Source organism: Grampus griseus (genome assembly GCF_964374135.1).
Source record: "Grampus griseus genome assembly, chromosome: 9".
Lineage (NCBI taxonomy): Eukaryota > Metazoa > Chordata > Mammalia > Artiodactyla > Delphinidae > Grampus > Grampus griseus.
The window spans coordinates 58,646,539-58,672,052 of record NC_139003.1 but is presented as its reverse complement, the minus strand read 5'-3'; the positions used below and the strand labels follow the sequence as shown (position 1 = coordinate 58,672,052).

Sequence of the window (25,514 nt, the reverse complement as noted above, 5' to 3'; positions counted from 1 at the left end):
GCAGTATTCAGAACAGATTTCTCAACTAGTCCTTAAAGGATTAAACCCTTCTGATACTCATGTGCATTTTTTAAATTCAAGACTTCTTTTTTTTTAATTTAGCTAGAGTCAGTTTCAACCATCTGTCTCTTTGAGTGAAAATAGGAGTCAGGCTTGTATATATGAGCTGTTGAAGAAAACCAATTTTGGCAAAAAAAATTAAAGTGGAAGAAGAATTATATCTCCATTTTCGAGACCATGCTAAGGAGTAACAAAATATCCAAAGTAAGGAGGAACTTACATGAACACATCTATCTCCTTTTCTGCCTGTTAGGCTGCCCCCATTCCTGACCGTTCCTTGACTGAACTTCACTGCAAGTAGACCTCTGCCCCCCAGTCATCGCCTTGAGAAGTAGCAGAGTAGAGACATAAAAGGGATTTCCTGGATTTGAGTGACAACATTTAGGGGTGTGGGAGACAATAATGGTAGGTAGTCCCCAAGAATTTGGAAATAATGGGACTAGAGCATGATCACTTTCTGAAAGTTAAACTACACCTTATCTTTTTTTTTTAACTTTTAATTTTATATTGGAGTATAGCTGATTAACAATGTTGTGATAGTTTCAGGCGTACAGCAAAGTGATTCAGTTATACGTTTTCCCATTTAGGTTGTTACATAATATTGAGCAGAGGGCTTCCCTGGTGGCGCAGTGGTTAAGAATCCGCCTGCCAATGCAGGGGACACAGGTTCGAGCCCTGGTCTGGGAAGATCCCACATGCCGCGGAGCAACTAAGCCTGTGTGCCACAAGTACTGAGCCTGCACTCTAGAGCCTGTGAGCCACAAGTACTGAGCCTGCACGCCACAACTACTGAAGCCCACACACGGAGAGCCCATGCTCCACGACAAGAGAAGCCACTGCAATGAGAAGCCCACGCACACTGCAACAGAGAGTAGCCCCTGCTCGCTGCAACTAGAGAAAGCCTGTGCGTAGCAAAGAAGACCCAATGCAGCCAAAAATAATAAAAAAATAAAATTTAAAATATATATATATATATTGAGCAGAGTTCCCAGTGCTACACAGAAGGTCCTTGTTGGTTATTCATTTTAAATATAGCAGTGTGTACATGTCAATAAACTAGTCCTTATCTTAAAAGACAGGACATCTCCCAAGTCGAAACGTCACACAGTGCCAGAACATCAAAGCTAGGATTGACCAAAGGTAATGCAAAACCACCACATAAATTAGCAGTGAACAACTGTAAATCTGTTACAGTTAAAGGAGAATGAAGTCTTAAATGACAGGAAAAGGGGGTGTGAATTTATCAGGTTTTCTCTGGTGTATCCAGGGAAACAGATGCTCTGACCAGTCAGTTGACGTCATCATTCCCGTGCATCTGTTAGGAGAGTCACCACGATGGCGCCAGGCTGCTACACTGCAGCATCAGCTGTGACAACTGCTCCCCGTGCTCTGGCCCCATGTACATCCAACCTTCGGTCTTCCACACTCCAGTTAAAGGCAACTCCAGCCTTCCAGTTAACTCAGACCAAAAATCTTGGAGTCATCCCTGTTTTCCCTTTCTGTCAAATCCCACATCCAGTTCAGTAGCAAATTATTTGGGCTCTACTTTCCAAGCATTTCCAGAATTTGTCTACTTTTTGCCACCTCCTCTGCCATCACCCTATCCCAGCCACCATCATCTCCCATCATATTATTGCAAAAGCCTCCTAAACGGTCTCCTTGCTTCTACCCTGGGCCTGTCCCCCCCGCTTTACAGTCTATTCTCAGCTGCAATGGTAATTCATTAAAACACAAGTCAAATTATGTCACTTCTCTGCAAAAAGCTCTCCAACGGCTCCCATCTCAGAGTAGAAGCCCAAGTCCTGCCATGGCCTCCGTGGTCCTACCCAATCCAGCCCCATCAATTTTCTGATCTCATATCCAGGCACGCTTCCCTGCTGTTCTTCAAGCATGTCAAGTACACTCCTGCCTCAAGGACTTTGCATCTACTATTCCTTCTGCCTGATGCACTTTTCTTCTCTAAAAATCCAAAAGATTTGCTTCTTCAAAACTTAGCTCAAATTTCATCTCGAGGTCTTACTTCGTCACTCTATTTAAAAGGGCAAACCCCTCTCCCCACTGCACACGCATCTCCAAGTCTTTCCCATTGCCTTATTTTTTTCATATGTGTTATTACCACCTAACATATCCTATAACATATTTAAATATTTTTCATGTTTTCCCCTTCTCCTAGCTCCAATGAAGGCAGAGATTTTGTCTGTATTGCTCACCAACGTGTTGCCAATACCAGAATAGTGACCAGTACAGAGTGGACAACAAATATCTGTTGGACGAATGAACGAATTTGGCTTCAAAAATTGCCTGAGTGAGCTCCTTCCTTGCCTCCCAGCCTTGTTCTCCATAAAAAGGGTCAAGGTTCCACTGGCTTTGAGATTCTCCTATGTCTGCTCCCTGACCCTCCCTCTCAACCCTTTTGCTGTGATCTGGTGTCCTCAATGGCTGTATCATTGCCACACCCAGATTCTACCTCCCTTCCTGGTCCTTTTGAATGTATTACATAATTATACCATCTGCTTGATTTTTCAATGCCCATATTACCTCTGGACTTAACCTTCAGGATAACCCTTAATGCCCACAGGCTAGTACTGTCCCAACCATACCCAGCTCGGACCTCTGAGTCCAAAGGCCTAAGAACCCAAGTTCTCAGGAGACTGCAGAATACTAACCTATAAGCAAGGACACAGTGATCCCATGGGAAGAAGTTAGGTTTCTCCTGGCAAGTCAGTAAGTTGGCATTTATGTTTGTAGCCTACTACGTAACCTACACTTGCATTGGGTTGTGTGAAGTCGTCACTAAGTTGCTGGAGGATTTTGGCTACATAAGAACAATCTAATATCTATACCCACAAAACTAAGATTCAGACCTTAATCCTGCCTCTCCGTCTGTCTAGCTGATTGCTGGCTGGCCCTGATCACACCTCTGTCCCCACAGCTGCAACATGACAGGTGACTACAGATAAGAATGTTGATGCCCACGAGTGTTGCCTGCTCACGTTCTCAGCACGTGAGCACGCACCCACACATATGCACACACAATCATCTGACCCCAAGTTCCTTCAGTAGATCAGAGCGTGCTTCTCCCCACCGCTGCAGCCCATGTTGCATAGTGACCATTTGCAGGAAAGAAGTAGGGGGCGGAGGGGAAGGAAGGGGGATGATTTACCTGATCGAAGGGGATGCGAGAATACCTTGGGTATCTGAGCAAGATCCCCATACATTTGTAAAGGAGGGAGAAGCACACTGATCAACGAAATTTTCTAATTTGCTAATAAGAGCCAGGAAACCCAAGTAGTTGGCTCCACGAAATGTATCTTTATGTTAATGCAACTTAATGGGTACTTACTGAGTCCCTATAAAGTGCAATGTGCTGCTCTGCCTGCTGTGGGACTTACACAAATGATTAAGAGGAAAGTGACCAAAAGGTACAGACTCACAGTTATAAGATAAATAAGTACTAGACTACCGTTAACACCGCTATATAGTAAGGTTGTTAAGAGAGTAGATCCTAAGAGCTCTCATCACAAGGAGAAATTTTTTTTTCTTTTTTTATTGCACCTGTGAGATGATGCATGTTAACTAAACCTATTGGAATCATTTTACAATGTATGTAAATCGAACCATCATGCTGTACACCTTAAACTTATATAGTGATGTATGTCAATTATTTCTCAATAAAATTGGGGGAAAAAAAATCCCAGAGGGGAACACTGGGCTAAGTTGCCAGGCTAAGACACCCTCCCTGCTGGGAGTGTTTGGATAGGTAATACCAACATTTACCACGTACCTCTCCCTTCTTTACGCTTTCAAGGCTAACAAAGGGCACGTCTGATTTTTTAGCTATATTAATCTATGCAAAAAGTTATAATACAGCCTTTTGCCCTGGAAAACTACCCTTTGCTTTTGAGACAACAGGTTAGCAGTAAAAACAGTCTTATTTCCAAGTTCTCAGAGGATTTATTAATGTAGTGCCCTTGTCAGGTAATAATAAAAGTAACATATTCCTAATTGAGCTCTTACTATATGCCGGGCACTGCTGTAAGTCTTTTCCATGTGTTAACTCATTTAATCTTTTTATTAGTATTCCAGTTGGAGGAAGCAGGACTCAAGCCCAGGAAGTTTGGGTTTTAGACTTCCTTAACCACCAGTAGTCAACTTTCCTTAACTGCCATTATACTAATATGTAAAAGAACAAAACAACAAGAAGAGCCTACGAATTTAATTTTTTCTATAATAAATATGTCTAATTTCTATAAGCAAAGGAAATCTGCTTTTAAAGGTTAACTTTTTGACTGCTTGTTTATGACCTGTCCCTCTTTACTCCAAATCAAAGTCCCTTGAGAGCCGAGACTTGGGCTGTCTTGGTCACAGCTGTATCTCTGGTGTCTGGAACAGACTTAGGAAGCGTTCATTAAATACATTAGCCATCCTTCTGTTTCTTCCTATTTTCCATTTTATTTCTTTTGAGAAAAAAAGGGCAGGGTCATGATTTGTACAGTGAATTATATGATCAACCTATCCATAAATATTTGTTGAATGAATAAATTATCTGAAAAAAAAAAAAGAGTCTGTCTCAAAAAGCTTATAATATGGCAGCTTCTGAAAACACTAGCTCCACCGCAAGGGAGAATGGAGCAAGTACAGGATAAAGGTTTAAAGCACAAAGGACAGCTTGCAGGAACCAAAGCACACAGTGGGCTTCAAGAAGGAGGGGCCACGAGAGCTGGATATGGAAATGTGGGTCAGATGGGAACTGGGAAAGCATTTCCTGTGGAAGGAGAGTGAGCATGAATGAAATGACAGGGGCAAGAAGCAGCAGCCGTGTTTGGGGAATGGCAAACAGTTCAAATGGACTGTGGTGTATGGTCAAATGGGCCCAAGGCAGCAGGGGTGCTACGGGAAACAAGCTGGAAAGATGTGTGTTTGGTGCAAAACTCTCAGGTCTTAACTGACCCAGGTCAGCCGTTTCTGCCCTTTGGTCTTTCCTCACTTTAGAAAAAAAATATTTATGTTTAAAATATGTAAGGGTCTTGAAAAAATCAAACATTTCCATGTTAAACCGAGCCAATCTATTCAAATGTGTTAAGTAATGCAAACAACGAGAATTAACACTTTCCTTGCGCATCACACCTTTGCTGTACATAATGAAAAAGTGAGAAATTAAGCGCTCAAAATAGGTACCTTAGCATTTGTAATACATTCTTTGCATAAGATAAGCGTTCAGGGTGGAAACTATTCCCCAAGTAAACGCGTAGTTTTCTGTTCTTCACACTCCAAAAGGAATATGGTAGTTGGGGATTCTGGCAAATGCCTTTGAATGGACATATTTATCTAGGCTCTGCTGGCAGGATGGCTCAGACTTGGAACATCATCAGGGTACATTAAGAGATTACTGAAAGAACAAATAAATGAACAAATGAAAAACTGAGCCCTCACATGCATGATGATGTGGCCAGCTTGTGCAAGCGTTTTTTGTTTGTTTGTTTGTTTGTCTTTAATGGTTGTCACAAGCTGTTACATTTTCTTCAACCTGGCCTCACACTGCTACAGCATTCCCAATGTCTGGCAGGAGTTTAAGGAATATCTGTTAAATGAAGGAATGAATGAACGAATGTTACAAGTGGAACAGTTATGTGGGAAAGGAAGTAGACAGAGATTGTCGTATTTATTTTTCCAGTCTGGCACCTGCCGTCTTATTTACGCAGGCCCCAAGGGAATGGCAGAACCTGGCCAGAGATGAGAGTGATGCAAGGCTCTATCTAGTATACAAAATCAGAGCTTCTTAAATTTGGAGAAAAAATAATGTAGAGCTTACCAGAGGAATCTCTGGTCTGACCTCTCATTGGTGCAATAATCCCGTCACAGAAAATCTGCACTGGAGGTGGCACGTTTGAATTCTCCTGGGCATTGGGAACTCACTACCTTATAGGCAGCCCAGTTCTTTTCTGAACAGCTTGAATCAATCAACGGTTCTCTCCATTATGCTGATACGAACTCTCCTTTGGGGCTGCAATAGATAGGTGTCCTCATACCTACTTACCAAAGACAGGGTCCCCACGCCCATCCCTTCACCTGCTTACAGCCCAGAAGCTCTCAGCGGCACCACCTCAAATTCATCCACTTTGTATTCAAGGAGTAGTGGGGGAAGAGGAGAGCCAGAACAGAAGAGAGAGAGGGTGTGAACTGGCCAACATGAGCCGCACAGTCTCCCGCCCACCACACCCAGCCTCTAGCTCACCAAGCTTTTACCTGTGGTGCTGGCCCCAAGCACATGGACCTTTTAACTTTCTGGACTCAAGCAAGCAGAGGGCCTCCAGGATTTAGCCACAGTGGATTTGTATCACATTCGCATTTAATGTAACATGACTTTGGAGTGGTGGAGGTAATCATGGGGTGGGGGGAGTTTAGAAACGTGTCCTCGGCAGACCTGAATTCCAAGATCAGAATAGAGGTCAACTTCTCTCAAGCTGCTTCCAGTGGGTAGAATAGGAAAGCATCTTTCCTTCGTGAATATGTGTCATCTGGTGAAGAGAAATGGGTGTGTTTCTTGTACTTGAATAAGACCTGTTGTCTTTGTTGGTGAACTCACAGGTGCAGGAGTCACGTCTCTGTTTATGAGGCAACCACCACTCTCTGCTCTGCAATTCAGAGCAAACGCTGTCATAACCCATGTGCAGGTAGGTGCTCGATAGCAGCTCTTAGAGACGAGGCTGAGTTAGAGGACCTCAGGGCTGAAAGGACCGTCAAGGTCAGCTGGTACCTCTTCCTCTCTCATCATGCTGTGACCCATGGAGGGTGACTTTCGTTAAAGTTCATTTGAATAGAGAATTAAAATAGGCACGTGAGAGTAATTAATTAAAAACTCACATGAACATAGTAGCCCCAAACAGAAAACAAGGCAAATGTCCATCAATAGGAGAATGGATAAACAAAATGTGGTATGTTCATACTTGGAACACTATCCAGAAATAAAAAGAACAAGTTACTGATTAAAAAAAAAAAAAAGAATAGAGGCCAACTTGATACTCTACAGGTCTCTGGACTAAGGTTGCCTCACAGGCCAGGAAAATGCTAACTGACCATCTGGCCCTTACAACGTACTCACCCTGATCTATTGAGCACAGAAAGAAATGCTCAACGTGATCCGGACTCAGGAAGGTAAGACTTCCAGAATCCTAGGAATTATCAAGCACACATTCATTCTGGGCCCAGACACTCAACAAGTGACACATTTCAGGAAGTCAGTGTTTGTACTAAATGCACCAAAATGATCCAGGGGGAAATATTTAAACCCTATAAGAAATGTAAAATTAAGTAGGATTTATTCTTTCCAATCTCACCACAACACTAGGAAGTAGGCACTGTTATTACCAGTCCTGCTGCACAAATGAAGAAAATGAGGAACAGGGAGGCAAAGTAACTTGTCAAGGTCACGCAGCTAGTAAGCAGTGACACCGGGATTTGAACCTTGGCCCCAGAGGTCACGCTCTCGTACTAGCTCTTAATCACTGTTACAATTTGTTTGGGATCAAACCAGGCCCAAGAACAAAAGAGGAAGAATGAAGATAACACATTAATACTCATGGTTTTGCCTGGTTAACACTGATGTCTGGTCAGCCTACACATTCAAAGTGATTATTCACTTAATTATTAACAACTTCCCTTGTCTGAACCTCCATTACACTGTTATACTTCTATTAGGTATTTACCACATTTTACCTTATACAATAACCATGAGATATATGTGATGACATAAAACCCTATGTTACGGATATTAAACTTTCCTATTTTTCTCGGATTAGACATCAGCCCCTTAGGTCTATACCTTGCTCATCTTCACGTGCCTACGAAGCACCAAGTCTGGCTCATGGTTGCCCCTCCCTAAGTACTAAAGAATGTTCCAGACTAGAATTGAAAAACTACTGAAGGAAGATACATTTCACCCCTACACATATTTATTTTATTCGTTATCATAAAATCTAGACTTCTAAGCCCACTGATTCCAGGACCCTGTTATCACTCATGATGCTGAAACCATTCAAATGCACTTTATAGTCTAAACGGGCATTCTTTCAGGTGCTACTGAAGTTGGGTGTTGCAACCACTACACATGTGATTGTATCTCAGCGAGCTGCCTAGGGATGTGGTCAGCAGCACGAGTAGGCAGAACTCAGGCAAGCCCCTCCCTTCCAGTCATTTGGATTAATTACAAACATTCCTATTCCCCTCCTCCAGGACCAGGCTTAACAACCCCTGTGCAGTCAAGGACAGCCATCTGATCTGCTCTGGCTAATGAAACGTGAGGGACTAGGGCACACTTACCAAGTGAAACCTCTCTCAGCGTAAGTCTCTGAGTGAACGTGGTCACCAGGGCCCCTTACTGACCCACACTAGACATGTAACACGAGTGAGAAAAATCTTTCCTCGTGCTCCTCCGCTCAGGTTTGGGAGTTGTTTTTTATTGAATCATGATGCAGCCTAACCCTATCAGTGCACTCCCATGGCCCCAACACACTCCAATGATCCAGCATTCTGGTTACTTTTCACCTTCCTTGATTTGGTGTTGACAGCTTCCAGTACCCTCCTTTACCACCCCCCACCCAAGCCTGCTGGGGACTGCCCTCTGAAAAGGGTGTCACAAAGACTAGACTCTGTCCTTGACCAAAGCCTAGACAGGTTCCTCCGAGTGGTTTTCAACTAGGCCCAGTCTGTGGGCATGTTCTCAAGAGCCCAATTTTAGCAAGAGTCCTGAGAAGTCAGTTTAGCCAGAATCCCTCCCCCGCGATATCTGAACACCAGCACCTGATTGATATCTGATGGGATTCCTCACACGCCACCACCTCCCAAGTGATAGCTGATCACCTTGGCCTGCCTTTATCAAGAATCCTATTAGGTTCGTTTAGCCTGAATCCCTGCCCTTATCCCTGATGTTTCCTCTTAATAACTTTCCATCCACTGATCCCCACCCGGCTACTTGGCTATAAATTCCCAACTGTCCTTATATTCAGAGTTGAGCACAATCTTTCTCCCTGTTGCAAAACCCCATTGCAGTGGTCCTAATATCTATCACGACACATAGTCCCCCTGAATAAAGCCTGCCTTACCATTTCTTTAACAAGTATTATGAATAAATTTTTCTTTAACAGGTGTAAAGACTAAGAAAGCACTGTCATTATTAAACATATGGTTGTCAGAACACGTGTCCTGGTTAAAGTAACTTTCATTCTGAATTTTCCCCAAAGAGTTTACAAAATATTCTTTTCCACTTGCTGCCCAGATCTACCTTCCCAGTGTTTAGGAAGGCAATGGTGGGGTTGACATTGTCAAGGGGTGTTAAAAAAAAAGAGACAACAAGCCCAAAATTGAGTCACCTGTGCTAAGTCTATGTCACCAAACCAAAACTTGATACCTAACTTAATTAAAGTTTCAATCCCTCCCAGGAGCAGAATCTGAAACTAGTCAATCTGGAATTACCTGATCGGCACTAGTGAGGTAAGTGGGATGCAGCCTGATGCATGAATTGTTGAATAAAGCCAATAAGATCTTTAAAATTTACTCAGTTGAATTTTCTTTTTTAACAGACTTGGTGGCGGCAGTGGGATTCAAAAGAAACTTTTCACAGCTTCAGGGATGATGAGAAACACAGGCATGGTACCCACAAATCCTCTGAATTCTCTTGTTTCTCATCATCTCTGAGGGCTGTAAGTTCCTCTCAGTTCTCAGCTCTGCTGTCTTTGTGCAGAGGTCCCAATCTAACTGACTTTCCAGTCCAGGGCTTAGCCGGTCACCTTCAGCTGGCAGACAGTTCCATCTGGAACCCAAGTCCCTACCCTTGCTTCAATCCACATTTCCCTATTTGACTAAAATCCCTAGTTCCATGTTGGGAACTGCTGGTGATTCAGTCTGCAATTCCTCATTTATTTGGAATCCTAGTCCGCAGTCACTATCTGTTGGGGTCTGCTGATTCAGTCCTTTCCCCAGTCTCCAGTATCACACTGAGAATTGCTGGTGGTACACACAAGGCCAGTCCACAGGAACATGTCTTTGGTGCTGCTGGTGTGCTAATGCGCACGTTTGTTTATCTCGTTTATACAGACAGAGGCTATTGCTAATGGAATCTCAGAAGCCAAAAGGTGCAAAACTGGTGGGCCTGGATTGAGAACTTAAAAGCTGTTAGAGTGCTACCTTACTCTAAGACTCCTGTGCTAGATAAGTCGGTCACAGAATGGCTAGACTGACACTACTAGGTCACCCACTAAACCCAAGAAAATTTTCATCCAACAAGGTACATTGTAAAACACCACACAATCCCCGGTCTACCAGCACATCCCTCTTAGGTATTAATTTGGCTCGGAGAGACCCAAGACCTAACTAGCTTAAAAAAAAGGGGGGGGGGATCTTTAAGTGCCAGAGTTGAGCATGCCACCTTCTGGCACACCTGCTCACTTTCTCTAAGAACTATAGTCCTGGAAACTGTATATATCTACAAAAATTGCAAAATCTTACTAAAAACAACCTAGAATTACAATGGCCATGATAGGAAATGTTCCAATTAGATTGACTGTTCATTTAAGAAGTACATTTGAAAGCAAGAGTTCCCAAATCAACAAACAGAATGGGATACCTATTTCAATTGGTATGCAGAAGCTTCCAAAAAGCTTCAAGATTCCAAAACAGCATCATTAAAAAATTCATTGCAAAAGGCTAATTAAAAATTTAAAAAGATGCAAGAGGTACCTAAAAGACAGTAAGACACGCAACTCCCACCACTCCCCTCTATCCACCTTTACCTGAGCGTTCATGCTCTCTAATTCTCTATCTAAACTGCCTTTCCACCCTGGACAGTCACCTTTTAAAATAAACCACCCATCCAAGGCTGCAGGAGATCCTCCCCAGGTATCTTTCACTCCTCGGACAAAGACCAAGCTAAGGACCATAATTAAAGAATTTCCTAAACCCACGAGGATCCCCAAAAGTTTTCTGAAGTATTTAGAGTCCTCATTGGAGCCTATGATCTGGGGCTGCCAGATCTTTATCAGCTCGTGCACATGCTGGTAGGACCTGGTGAAGCCCAAAATTGTATGTGAGAAGCAGGATGGCGTAACCCTACTGATGATATTTGAGATCCTCGATCTTCATCACGGTCCCCTTACGGAGCAGAAAAAGCTTGCAAAATGCAGCTGATCTTCTAATAGCCATTCCTAGAGTCTTCCTTGCCCGCGATGATTGGCCTGTTATTCAAACATGCAAACAAAAAATGAATCTGTGGCCCACTTCAAAACCCAACTGGAAGCTCTCTTCCTAAGGCATCCTGGGTTCCATACAATATATGATGTCACCCAACCTGCTCTAGTTGCCCAACTTGTAAATGGATTATCTCCTGAGATTAGCAGATTGATAAAAAGGCAGAAAATAGGACAGGAGGCCACTGGTTTGACTGAACTCATGACCACTGCTGAGCACTTTGAAAGGACTTTGGAATAAGACCGTAAACAAAAGTCTGCCAAACTATTAGCCTTTACAACTACAATAGTTCCAAGGCCAGAGACCTAAAATAATACCTGGGCCTCCCACACTGCACCCTCCAAGAGGGTCCATCATCAAAACATTGGCCTAGGGATCCATGTCTCAATTGTAATCAACTGGGGTACTGGAAAAAAGATTGCTCTCACTGATCCTGTAAAAATTCTTCAACATCAACTTAAATTCTCTCATATCTTCCCCCAAAGCAGGGCCCTCATATGGGCCCCCTCCAAGAGTTGACAGGACTCCGACAGATTATCTGGTAAACTGCCACCAGTAATTCCTTTACATAGCCACGGGGAAATTAAAATTTAATGGGAAACCTTGCCAAATTGTGATAGATACCAGAGCTACACTCTCTACTTTAAACCCCAGAGGACAACAAATGTTTTGGAGTGAAAAAGAAGTTTCCACAGTGGGTATCTAATAAAATTCTATCTCAATCAGTACAAATGACTCTGGGACCTTTCACTGAAAAACATTCCTTTTTGCTATGTGATACAGTTGTAGTCAATCTATTAGGTAGCAATCTCCTTTCTAAATTAAAAGGGCTAATAATAAATTTTGCTTCTCATAGAGACCTCACCTTAGAATGTCCTGACCAACCGGAACCTGATCTTTTATGTTCTTTACAATCTGTCCTTGATACAGAAGAGGAAGAATTCCAGCAAAAGACCTCTAACTTAATCGAGGTGCCTGAAAATATGTGGGCTACCTCTAACACTGACACTGGGAGAATAAGAAGTGCAGAGCCTATAAAAATTCGGAGAAACATAACTAAACCTCTTCCTAAACTGCCTCAATATCCATTAAAACCTAAGACCACACAAGGCTTCGTACCAATAACAGAAGACCAATTCACACAGGGGCTAACCATTCCCTGTACCAGCCCCTGTAACACCTGGTCTTATCAGTCCCAAAACCTAATGGGTGGGATGGCGATCTGTCCAGGACTTGAAAGCTATTAACGAGAGTCCCCATTTTCCAGCTGTTCCATTCCCCAAAATCCTTTGTCACAAGTTCCATCAGACTCAAGATGGTTCACCGTTGTGGAGCTTTGTCTTCTTCAGCATCCCTGGGGACCCCAACAGCCACTATCTATGCATCTTTACTTGGAACAGTCAACAATATACCTGGACAGGCATGCCTCAAGGGTTCACTGAGGCCCCTTCTGATGTTTCCCAAGTGCTCCACCAAAATTTATGCACCCTCCAGGTTCCTAGGAAATCGACCCTTCTACAGTAAGAATATAGATGACCTTTTGCTATATTCAGTTACCAAAGAGGCATCCATAAAGAATTCCACTTACTTGCTACAACAGTTAGCTAAAAAAGGACATAAAGTCTCCAAGGAAAAATTACAATTATCTCTAGACACTACTCATTACCTAGGTCATGATCTAAGCGCTGAAGGAATCCAGCTGTCTCCAAAAAGAATTAAGCTAATCCAAGAATTCCCTAGGCCAACACCTAAGTGACAACTTTGTGGATTCCTAGGCCTGGCTGGTTATTGCAGACTATGGGTTCCTAATTTTTCTCTCATGGCTTTCCTGCTCTAGGAACTCACTAAAAACTCAGTCCCTGAACCATTTCCTGGGGAAGATAAACATGAGCAGACCTTTATCAAACTAAAACAAGTGCTGCAAGAACCGCCTGCCCCAGGGCCACCCAACTTCAAAACCTTTCCCCTTATTTGTACATGAGAGAGAGAACCAACCCCTGGAGAATGCTCACACAAGAACACGGTAAGCACAGGCCTAGTGTTTATCACAGCACACAATCTGATGCAGTTGCTTGTACCTATCCCAACTTCCTAAGGCTGTAGCTGCAAAGTTAGCAGAAGCCTCAGCAGATTTAACCCTAGGAAATGACATTTATTTACAAACTCCACATATCGTCCAAGGTCTTCTTAATTCTGAATTGACTCAACATTTCTCTGCAAAGAGACTAACCTCCTATGAGATCCTTCTGCTTTCACCACCTAAATTGCATCTAAACATTATAAGGTCCTTAATCCTGCTACGTTACTACCCCCACCTGAAGAAGGTGAGCCCCAAGACCTCGAGGTAATAACATCCCATTTCGTGACACCACGTCCTGTCAACGAGAAGCCATCACAATGAGAAGCCCGCATGCCGCAACAAAGAGTAGCCCCAGTTCACCACAACTAGAGAAAGCCTGCGCACAGCAACGAAGACGCAATGCAGCCAAAATAAATAGATAAATTAAAAAAAAAAAAAAAAAGAGCCCTTGTTCCAGACTTTTGCCACCCCGACATCCTTGCAACAGGCAACAGCCTGCTTCTGAGTCAGAGAAATCACGATGGGCAAACAATGGTTGTAAATTCAATGACCGGTCAGGGCTACAGGAAACCCAGATGGTGCCTGGCTCTTCCTGACTCCCTGGCAAACCCCATTTTTCGGTTTTTGCATTCCTTCACCCACCATGGTGCAAGTAAGATGACTGAAATCAGGAATAAACACTGGTGGAGGGCCTTCTATAAAATTATGAAAACAGTTTACCACCAGTGTCTGACCTGTCAGGTCCATAATCCTGAAAAAACTATGTCTGTTCCCAGAGGCCACAAACCTCCTCCCTCTGGACCCTCTGAACACCTGCAGCTGGACTTCATTCATCTGCCACCTAGCATGAGTTATCAATATGTTCTTCTTACCGTGTGTGTGTTTTCTGGATGGATTGAAGCCTTCCCCTGCTGCAAAGCCGATGCCTTCACAGTGGCAAAGAAACTGTTAGAAACCGTGTTTCCCACGTGAGGTGTACCTTCCACAATCTTCAGCAACTGGGGTAACCACTTCACTGGACAAATCATATAAGCTTTAACAAAACCTTGTAAACTTCTTGAAATCGTCACTGTCCCTATAACGCTCAATCATCAGGCAAGGATGAGAGAAGTAATGGATCCTCAAATTCAAAACCTCCAAACTTGCTCAAATTGTTAGAGTCCCTTGGCCTCAGATATTGACTCTGGTTTTGCTGACTATTCGCAGTACCCCTTTTGGGAAACATAAACTTACTGCGCGTGACATAGTCACCAGCAGGCCAGTGTCTACTGTGTACAAATTTTCTGTTGATTCCTTGTTATTTCACATTAACATGACCAGCTATTGTAAGTCTTTAATGTCTTCTGCTGAACCTTATCACCAACAGATTAAAAAAAAGCTCTCCCAGATCCCAATTCAAAGGATCCTGTTGGCCACAGTATGGAGCCTGGTGACTGGGTATTCTGGAAACATCATCAGAGGAAGACAGCTCTTGAACTCAGCTGGAAGGGATTTTACCAAGTGCTCCTGACTGCTGACACCACTGCAAAACTAAAAGGCACTGATCCCTGGGTACATATCTCAAAGCTTAAGAAGGCTCCACCTGATAGCTGGTCCTGTACAAACACTGGAGACCTGCAAACCAAACTGACTAGGAAGAGAAGTAGCCAACATCAAGATAGACTGCTTCTACCAAACACCAGATCAAGCCTTCATACCCCTTTCTTCTTCCCTGTCTTTCCTTCACTCTGGCATTGGCCTGGAAAGATAACGCCACCATCTGTTATCTTCCGGGCCATTGTGAAGGGGGATAATCTTTCAGACCGTTGCATTTGTCATCAAAATCTCTGATCTGTCCATGATGCTAGAGACCCCCTAGTCCTCCCTGTGACCAATTATTCTTCTATTCCCAACGTCACCACAAACTATAACTGACTCCCCTTAGAAGGCACTTACAGAGTCCAACTTTTATAGCCAGTGCTTGTTTTAACTTTCTCCACTGATAACTCTACTTGACCAATTAGGCATAAACACCTACACAAACTGTAGTACATTTGCACACTCACATTCTTATGATGATCTAAATCAGATCTTCCCCCAATGATGAAAAGATCTCACCAGCAGCACCCATTTTTGCAAGGAATTTAGAGCAACTTTTTATTTCAGGTTAGGAGATTTACCTCCCAAATGCACTGGAAACCTAACTGACCCTTGTCTTGAATGGGTAAATGCAACAATCCCTTCGAATGAATTCATCGACAGTGCCACGTTAGCGGAAGCGCTTTGTGTCCCCTCAGGATTTACCTTTGTCTGTAGTGGTTATTATTCTCCTTGGGCCTACGAGTGTCTGGATGGCTGGCATATAACTGGGCGATACCTCTTAGGTAACCTAACTGTGCCCCTAACTGTTCACAGGCTGACACAGCTCATTGGTCACCTCTCCTGAATTTACATCATTGAGTTAGAAAAGACCTACCAGAAGGTGCTCATGATTCTGGATTTGCTTCTGTTGGCAGGTCCCTACTTCCCTGGTTCAGAGTGAGTACAAATGAAGCTATGATTAAGAATCTCTCCTTGACTCCTGAAAACATTGCAGAATCCACTTCTAAAGCAAGAGCTGCCCAAGAAAAATCCTTAGACTCTCTGGCCAAGGTTGGTCCTGATAATAGGACAGCCCTTGATTGTCTTTTAGCTGAACTAGGTGTCTGTGCTATGGTCACCACCACCTGTTGTACCCGTATTCACACTTCTGGGGAAGTTGAAACTCAGCTATACAAGATCACTGAGCAAGTCAGTTGGCTTAAGAAAGTGACTACTTCAATGGGATCTTTCTTTGACTTAACAGATTTTGATCAGTTGGGTCTTGAGGACCATGGCTCCAAAGTGCACTCCAGACATTGGGAATCGTCCTGTGTATAATAATCATAGTAATCTCCCTGGCACGACGCATTCTCACAAAAGCTTTAAATGCATGTTCGCAGCAGCCAACCACCAAGCAAATGATTTCTCTAAGACTGGAATTTCAGAAAAGAAGCAAAGAAAATGACCGATGTAAAAAATGTGAACTTGAACTTGTGACCTGTGAATACCACAGAGAGGATGAGTAAAAAAAAAACATGAGAACTTCAGAGTGGTAGCTGGGAGTGGTGCTAATGCCTTAAATTTTGATCGCATCTCTCAGTAAAGCTAAGAGTCTGATCAAAAGGCAGGAATTGTTATTAAAAAAAAGAGAGAGAGAGAGAGAGAGACAACAGGCCCCAAACAGAGTCACTTGTGCTAACCCACATCACCACACTGAGTCTTAATACCTAACTTAATTACAGTTTCAACCTCTCCTGGGTGTAGAGACTTAAACTGGTGTATCCGGAATTACTGATCAGCACTAAGCAGGTAACCTGCCTCACAGACCCTGCCATCCCCTAAAGGAACGTGACCTTGCCACAAACAATCCACTCTTTCCCTAGTAACTTCCTTGTCTTGCTCCCTTCTGCCTACAGCGGTCTTTCATTTTGTAAAGCTCTTCAGAGCTCCTTTCTATCTGCTAGATGGGATGCTACCCAATTCATATTTTGCTGAAAAAAACCCAATATGATTTTTTTTTTTTTTTTTTTGCGGTTCACGGGTCTCTCACTGTTGAGGTCTCTGCCGTTGCGGAGCACAGGCTCCGGACACGCAGGCTCAGCGGCCATGGCTCACGGGCCCAGCCGCTCTGCGGCATGTGGGATCCTCCCAGACAGGGGCACGAACCCGCGTCCCCTGCATCGGCAGGAGGACTCTCAACCACTGTGCCACCAGGGAAGCCCCCAATAAGATTTTTAAAATTTACTCAGTTGAATTTTGTTTTCTAACTGAGGTGATGTTTCCAATACCCTCGCCCATCTCCCAAAGCAAAGTTCTACCCAGTTTACTGAGGTAAATGGCTCTGTCTAGGCACAATGTACTTGGGAAAGGGAACATTTGAAGAGAGTATCCTTCTCCTCTCCTATAACTGTTTTGTAACCCAACTTTTCTATCTACTTTAAACTGAAATCTACAACTTGGCCTTCAAATTTTAGTAATTCATATTTCTTTATTTTGAAAAACAAAGGGCTCTCAAAGGAAATGAGTACAATTCCCCCCTTTAAAGTTCATGGCAAAAGATATGAGATTTCATCCTTGCTTGATATGCCAATTACTTTTCAGCAGCATTCGAAAAATATTAAAAAGCTTAAAAGAGGAAGCAGGAAAATCTGTATTCAAAACCTCAAACCTGGCCTTTACAAAGTCCCTGGGTGGTCCATATTTGCATTGGGAGATTTAGTTTGGCATTTTAACTTAGGTAAATAGACTCTCACTTTCCTCTGAGCCTGAAAACATTCAAAGACAGAGGATCCTCTTTCGGAGCCAGTGGTAACCTATACCTTCTGAAAGTGAACAAAGTCACACTTTTCAAGGAAACAAGCAGAGAAGTTTTCTGTTATTCTTTCTCCCACAAAATACACACCAATTCCCACAACCCCTTGCTATTTTGATACTAATGGGGGGGATGGTGAAACAGGAGACACGCTTCATTTTAAAAGGGGACACTGTCAAAACACACATTCCCCACAGGGCCTTCTACCCTTTCAGCCACCCAAACCCAGCAACGACTAAAATCCCACAAGCTGATTCTGAGACAGAATCCCATGATCATCCTCTCCACATGGGCCCACTATAACATTCAACAACTCGATCAACTTTTAAAGGCTTACATATGTGCACAACAGGATCTAAACTACTTTCAAAAGGAGAGAACTTCATTCCATTTCAATTACTAAAACCTCCAGCTTGTCAAACAAAGAAATGGGTACTATTTCAAGTTAGAGCGGGAAAATCGTACCCTACAAGGGAAACCATAGGCAAAGGATATAAAATATTGTCATCATTTATTCATTAGAGCTATTTAAAATACATGTGTTACTCTTGGTTTCACTCTAGATATTAGCATAAAATAGAAATCTGACAAATGTATCAAAATTTCCCCTCCCCCTCCCAGAAAGGAACCCAAGTACTGCCCTGCTCAGAGTGTCAGATCAAAGCCAGATCAGAAGAATCAGACCAAGGGACTCCTAAAGGAAAACACAAGACTCAAACCATCCTACACGTCACTTCTAGAATGAAAGATTATTTTCCTCAAGACTGCCCTGCCCCCAGCAGAAATGTTCAATGTGATCCTGATTCAGGAAGGCAAGGCTTCCAGAATTCTAGGCATTACCAAGACCACGTCCATATTGGGCCCAGACGTGCAATTGCGGCTACATTTAAGGAAGTGAATGTTTTACTGAACACATTAAAATAATCCACGGGGGAAAGAATTAAATCTTATAATAAAAGGAAAATTAAGTGGGATTTATTCTGGCTAATATTTCAGGTCAACAAAGCTCGTTGAGATCTACCACGTGTAAGACCCTCTGCTGAAAGATACAAAGGATGCCTCAGGGAGCCCAGTGTCTTGAAGTGGAAGGAGGCAGGTACATAGCATAATTCACTTGTTAAAAGCATACCTTTGGTTCAAAGCAGGGCAAGATCACACAAGTCCCTGAGAAGAGAAGGCTAGAGAGTGAGATCATGGCTGTTGAATAATAAAAAGTATCTTCCACGCATTGAGCATGTACCACATATTGGACCCAGTACTCTCATTATCTGCAGTCCTTACAACAATTTTGCAAGCCAAGTATTGTTATCCCCATTTCACAGATGAAGAAACTGAGGCTCACACAGGCAGTCAGTGGAATAGCAGGCTTTTTCTTTCCTTTCCCTTATGCTGCCTTTTAAGTGTTATGCTCTTCTTATCTTGTAGAAGACCAAAGAAATGGACTTAAATTACAGCAGGGAATATTTCAATAGAAAACCAGAACATCTAAAGCAGGGCTTCTTAACCTGGGCTGTTCTGTGCATTGTAAGCTGTCCAGCGGCACCCTGATCCTTCCCACTACAGATGCCTACAGCCACCCTCTCTCCCCAAATGCGATAACCAAAAATGTCTCCAGACATTGCCAAACGTCCCCTGGGAAGGACAATCACTCCTGGCTGAGAACCAGTGATCTAAAAACACTGGAATGGACAGATCTCTTCCTGTAAATCCCTAAACAGAAGAAAGACAACTATGCATACAGTCACCTGCCTGAGGGCAAGAGATGGGACCAGTGGCTCTGCTGTTCTTTCTGGCCCTGCCACCTTGAGTTTGAGCCACACGGACGAAGGCCATGGACCCGACTCCCGGCACTGGCCCCGCAGTGACCTGTAACACACAGCACCTGTGCTAGATAAATATGTGCTCTTCAAACTGGCATTGTGTGCCGCTGGCATCCATGAGGCTTTCTAAAGAGCATGCAGGAATGTTGTTATGAGCTAATAACATCGTAATTTCGAGATCCAGAACTTCTGTCTGTAGGCTTTCCAAAAACTGACCAACCAGAGAACACACCTGTGGTTGTACGATCATTCAGGGCCTCCTTTCCCACCTCCATTACCAGGGGAAAAAAAAAGGAAACCCAAATCTTACTGTGATGCTTGACCACAGGGTATAAAAATACCCTTTTGTTGAAGAGCTTCTTCAGGTACTTTTTAAACAGAGGTTGGTATAGCACTTAGATTTTAATTTGGAGTCAAAGAATGATGTCATCGTTTTATTTTTAAATGTCAAAGTTTACAATATTATGGAAATTACATTCATTGTGATTCTTTAAACTAACAATAAAAATGTTAGATACCAACCTAAAATGTGTGGGGGTGAGGGAGCAGTAAACTTTTTAAAAACCTTCAGAGGCTACAGGAGAGAAAAAAGCTTGAAGCATAATGAAGCACCCTGGTGTCTGTTCCCAGGCCAATCTGCTGATCAAAGGCAGCCATCCTCTACAGTGCCTGAGACTCATTTTTATTATAAAGAATGCTCTTGACTCTAACATAAATTTCTGCTTTATGTGTTTGCCACACTGATGGCATTAGCTGGTCTGTACCCAAAAATGGATCGCCGGATTGACACGAACCGAAAACTAAAGGACACGTAGGTCATCTGGTAAAAAGAGGTCCCCCCAGGACTAAGTACCAAGTTAGTGTTCCAGATCACGACGCAGCCACTATATCAAGTAAGCCCCAGAACACCGCACAGCTTACAACTCAGCTCTGAAGTAAGTTCATTTTTGCAACGAATAACGTCTTGCAGCTACCCCGGCAAAACCAACCAATCAATTCTCTGGGCTTGGATGCAGACTGCTATGCATTTGCTGCTCAGCAAGATACCTGGGCACACCTGAGAATCAGATGTGTGGGGCATGAGCACACACCTCAAGGGAAAGCAGGGCCCGCTTATCCTCTGCCACGCTGAGAAATGTCTAATTTTCTTGTTCCCGTTTGATAACACATTTAGGCTTTTCCTATCAGCATGGGAGAGTGTTCTTGAGGAACTCTGTCCTGCCACAATAAAAAGCTACACTAAACAGTACTTTTTGGCGTCCCACATAGAGAAACAATGAAATATGTCGGGAAGAGAATAAACAGGCTTTGGACTCTGGCCAACCTACATTTGAAACCCAGCCCTTCTACTAACTGGCCTCATGTGGCCTTGACCGAGTGCCTTAATGTTTCCAATCATCTGATTCCTTGTTTGTCAAATGCAGATAAAAATGTCAGCCTTACAGGAATGTTGGGAAGATTCGATGAACCCTAAGTGTGAAAAGGGTAAGTGCCTAGTGAATGGCGAGCAGTGCTAGGGCTGCCTGAGGTCCTCGAGACCTCACCTGGTTGCAGCATGCATGAGTATATGTTGTACTTGGACCTGGGCACTCTAGCATGCCTCTGTAGCGAAATACCAGCAATGTCCTGATAGCCAAGAACATTTTTTCTTGGCTGGTTCTAACAGCATAGTTTGCCTTGTTTCCAACGCATTTCAGCAGAATGGCCTCTGCTCCTCCCCCTTCCTAAACAGTGCACTTGAACCAGTGGTTCTTAATCTCTTTTTAGTCACAAATACCCAGTCTTTCCCTAGAAAGCTGCACTTAGCACAAATGCATAAAATTTTGCATCAATTATATCGGGTTCGATGACCACCTGAAAACTCTCATATGCCTGCCCTCCATGGTGCCTATGACTCCTGCTTAAGAAGACCCCTCTAGTGCTTCCCTGGTGGCGCAGTGGTTGAGAGTCCGCCTGCCGACGCAGGGGACGCGGGTTCGTGCCCCGGTCCGGGAGGATCCCGCATGCCGCGGAGCGGCTGGGTCCGTGAGCCATGGCCACTGAGCCTGCGCGTCTGGAGCCTGTGCTCCGCAATGGGAGAGGCCACAACAGTGAGAGGCCCGCGTACCGCAAAAAAAAAAAGAAGACTCCTCTAAACAAAGACTCAGGAGATGCTTTATAAACTTGTGGCTCCTCAGCTGGCACCTGGGTAGTGGCGTCTATGTTACAGTGTAAGCTTCAAGCTGACAGTCTGGTGCCAGGCTTCCTAAAGAGAAGCAAACGAAACAAGTACTGGGTACCAACGAAGAGCTCCCAGTCAAGAGGACTCATCTTTTACACGGACCTGGGCAATGGTTTATAAATTTCAGAGTAATGAGAGTGGAGTTAACTTTAGTTAATTCTCAAAAGAAGTAAACCCTAGAAGTTCACGGTCCCAGCAAAGTCCCCAAAAGAACATACTTTCTCACATTTTCTAGGGAATGTAGAAGACGCAACAGTTTCTAGTAAAAGGGATCCCTGATCAGTGGAACAACTATTTACATGGTATTTGAGATCCACAAAGTATTATGGGGAATTACTAGTTTCATTAAGGAGACAGAACGAAGGCAATATGACTTCAAAAGAGCTATGGTCCTACGTTGGTTTTGCCATATCATCCACGCCTACCAATCAACTGGCAAAAAAGTATGGCTACACTTAAGGCTTCAAAGAAACTGCAATGGCTCACAAGGAAAATGGGCAACACACCCAAAAGAAACAGACAAGCTCAGCTTTTTTGTTTCTCATAGGGAACGCTAGCTAAAATGGATGACTACTGGTTTTAGAGTCAGACCTGATTTGAATCCTACCTCTGCTATGTATTAAGTATATCACTTAACTCAGTTTTTCATCATCTGTAAAATATGGATAATAATGTCTACTTCATAAGATTAATATAGGGATTGAAATGAGATAACATAAGAGCCTGGTATTCAATATATGAAAATTAACCAATATAAACTGTCCTATAGAAGAGTACAGGCAGATTGCCCAGGTTCAAATCCTGGCTCTACAACTTATTAGCCGAGCAATTTTCAGAAAGTTACTTGACATCCTCGTGTCTTAATTTCCTTGCCTGTCAAATAGGATTACGAATAATATCTACCTCATCAGGTTTTTGTGAGGATTAAAGAAGTTAATACATGAGAAGTAGTTCAAAGTGCAATGCCTGGTCAAGTGCTCAGTACATTTTAGTAAATGTATTGGTAATGTAATACATTCAGCAAAGGCAGCGCAATACATTTAGGAAATGTACTGAGCACTGCTAAAGTGCTCGGAATATTATTATCAACCTTTGTTTTATTTGATGAGGCAAAGTATCGGGAGAACAAGGTGATGAAAGAATATACTTAAGTTTGCAATGCATGTGTGTGACCTTTACATTTGATGCTATTAGGTGACAGAAGGAAACAAGGTGACCAGGGAGGATGAGTGGCCCACTGATGTAACTGCTGATGAAGCCTGTACACATTTGTCTGTGCTAAGAGACGTGGCTGGGTTTAAAAACTTGGCATGTATTTTACAAGACTCGTCTACATGGTTGTTTTGAATATGAACAGAGCAGCACCCAGGCTTTATCTCCAAGAATTACTTGACTCAGCACTGGAGTCAAGGAAAAGGCTCATTTATTAAATGTAGACTCTGGAAGGAATCTTTGGGAAAGTACGAGGGGTGGGAACAAAGTTCATAGAGCCCCCTCTTAGACATGAAACATGATGAGAAATGCCTGATGACTTCTTCTTACTATCTCAGTTCATTAGAAACTAGGGGCCAGGGACCACCACTTGTGAGAACTCTGCTCCACTTTTCTGTCGGTTGAGTTTATCTTCTCTGCCCATATCTCTAGCGGTGATTGTACCTAATGATATAGACCTGTAACACCAAAAAAGCTTCAGGACTTATTTCTAGTAGGAGAGAAGGAAAGGCTGGGTGTGGGGAGGGGCTGAACCATCCCTCTCCTCCAGGGCACTGTGCAGGAGCTCAGCAACCCTGAGGTCCAAGAGAGAGGAAGCAGGTGCATCAGTGCCTGACACAGGGAAGAAAAAGAGAGATGTGGAAGATGTTATGGGCCAAAAATGGGGCCCAGAGCTGCACAGGCTGAAAAAAGCCTGCATTGGGCCCCCAACTATATTAATTAAACATACCAATGATGATGCTAGAAGATTTTTTAAAGAAATGGCTCTTGGAGCACTGGATCCTCAAACCTTAAGAAAGACTGGGAGTTGGCTCCTATGAAGAGAACATTTGATGACTTAGCGGTAGCAATGTACGATTTTATTTTACTAAGAAACATAGTGAGAAGAGCAGAGTTTGGGTCCTTTTTTTCCATGCCGAAACTTGCACTGAGTGCAAATTTCAAATTTACTAATACTGATCAACGTGTTTCTCTATAATTTCCGCAGTGAAAATGTATACAAAGGCAGTCACCCCTATCTGTGCTAGTATTACCCATATGATGTCTTCTGCAGCTACCATGCCTTACTGTTGGTTATGCTTTCTGCTAATCTGGAATATTCAGAAGCAATTTTGCACAACCCTGAACTACAATAAGTCTACAATGCTCATTTGAAAGGCATTCCAGGCAAGAAAATGGCTGGCTACTTGTTCTGCCCCTTACCTAGATGCGGACGAGTCCAGGATAACGAATATATTCCATCTGCTGCAGTTTGCTGAGCCTCTAATTTCCTAAGTAATTTCCTGTCCTGATCCTGGGTTTCTGTTCATCCTTATTACAAGTCATGAGACTTCCCGCACACTCAGTTCCCATCAGTGTCGCCAGGGTCACTGACCTTATGATGACGACGCACGGATTTATAAGGCCAGAGCGATGCGGTAGTGGGAGTGGGGGAAGGAGAGGCACGCGGCCGCGAAGGTGTTTACTAAAACACATCCCCCAGCCACACTTTTTTTTGCAGCAGTGAGAGAAACTGGCACCTTCTTGCGTGTGTTTAATTAATGCCTTGCTGGAAGTATATTCGCTTCCTTCGACTTGGCGGATAGCAACAGCATCTAAGAGCTTTGCAGACAGCTTAAAATGTACTCAAACAGCATCCATTCCCCTCCCTCTGCAGCTCCCCCCTCCCTCGGGGGCCGTCAGCTGGTTGCCCTGAGGGGTGCGGATTTCACTGCCGCTAACCTTCTGCTCCCCAGGAGAAAACCGAGGCGGGGCGCACTGGGACGCCCCTCTCCAGCCCACAAGGTGATGACACCACTACTCACTCTTTCTCATCTGCCCTCACCTCCTGGCTCAGCCGGGAGAGCCGCAGCAAGGGGCTGCCGCTGCCGGGGGAGGTGGGGGGGGCGGGGTTTGGCCGCTTTCGGGCGCCGCGGAGCATGCAGGAGCCCGGGGAGGGGGCCGAGGCCAAGGTCCGGCTGCGGCTGCCGCGGCCGCACTACTGCCCAGCGGCTCCAGAAGCCGACAACCCGGGGGCGGGAGGGTTGAGGAGGGGCGCGGAGGCGCTGGCCCAGGGAGCGCGACACCCCCCCTCCCGTTTACCTGGACGCGGTCGGCGGCGGCGGCGGAACTGCGCTCGAGAGCGCGGCCACGGCTCCCCGGCGGCGGCGGCGCTCGTGCGCTTCCCGAGGGCGGCGGTCCCGGCGCGCGCAGGATGTGCTGTCTCACGCTGCGCCGGCCGCTCGGCTCACGCTCCTCCGGGACCTACAGCACTTCCTCCCTCTCCGGAGCCTGACACTGACAGCTCCCTGCGAGCTCCCAGTCTGCGGCTCGCCCCGCCCCCGGCCCACGCCCTCCACGCCCCGCGCTCCTCCCGCGGGAGGGCCCTCCGCACCCGGGATCGCGACGAGCGGGGTAGCTCCGGCCCAGAGGCTGATGGCAGCAGCGGACCTGGGGAGGTCTATCCGTCTACCCCTGTGCCACCGGTAGGACTCGCCTAAGTGGCTGCAAACGGAAGAGCTTCAGTGT

The 25,514-nt window shown here is 44.3% G+C and overlaps 1 protein-coding gene across 2 annotated transcripts in view; it reads right to left on the bottom strand.

The window, feature by feature from the left end:
* DYNC1I1 (dynein cytoplasmic 1 intermediate chain 1) overlaps positions 1 to 25,176 on the bottom strand; it is a 337,047-nt gene extending 311,871 nt beyond the window's left edge. For both annotated transcript variants that reach the window (XM_082661450.1, XM_082661449.1), the window contains exon 1: positions 25,089 to 25,176. The gene's annotated coding sequence lies outside the window, so the exon portion shown is untranslated. The remainder of the gene's footprint in view (positions 1 to 25,088) is intronic.
* Between the last annotated feature and the right edge of the window lie 338 nt (positions 25,177 to 25,514).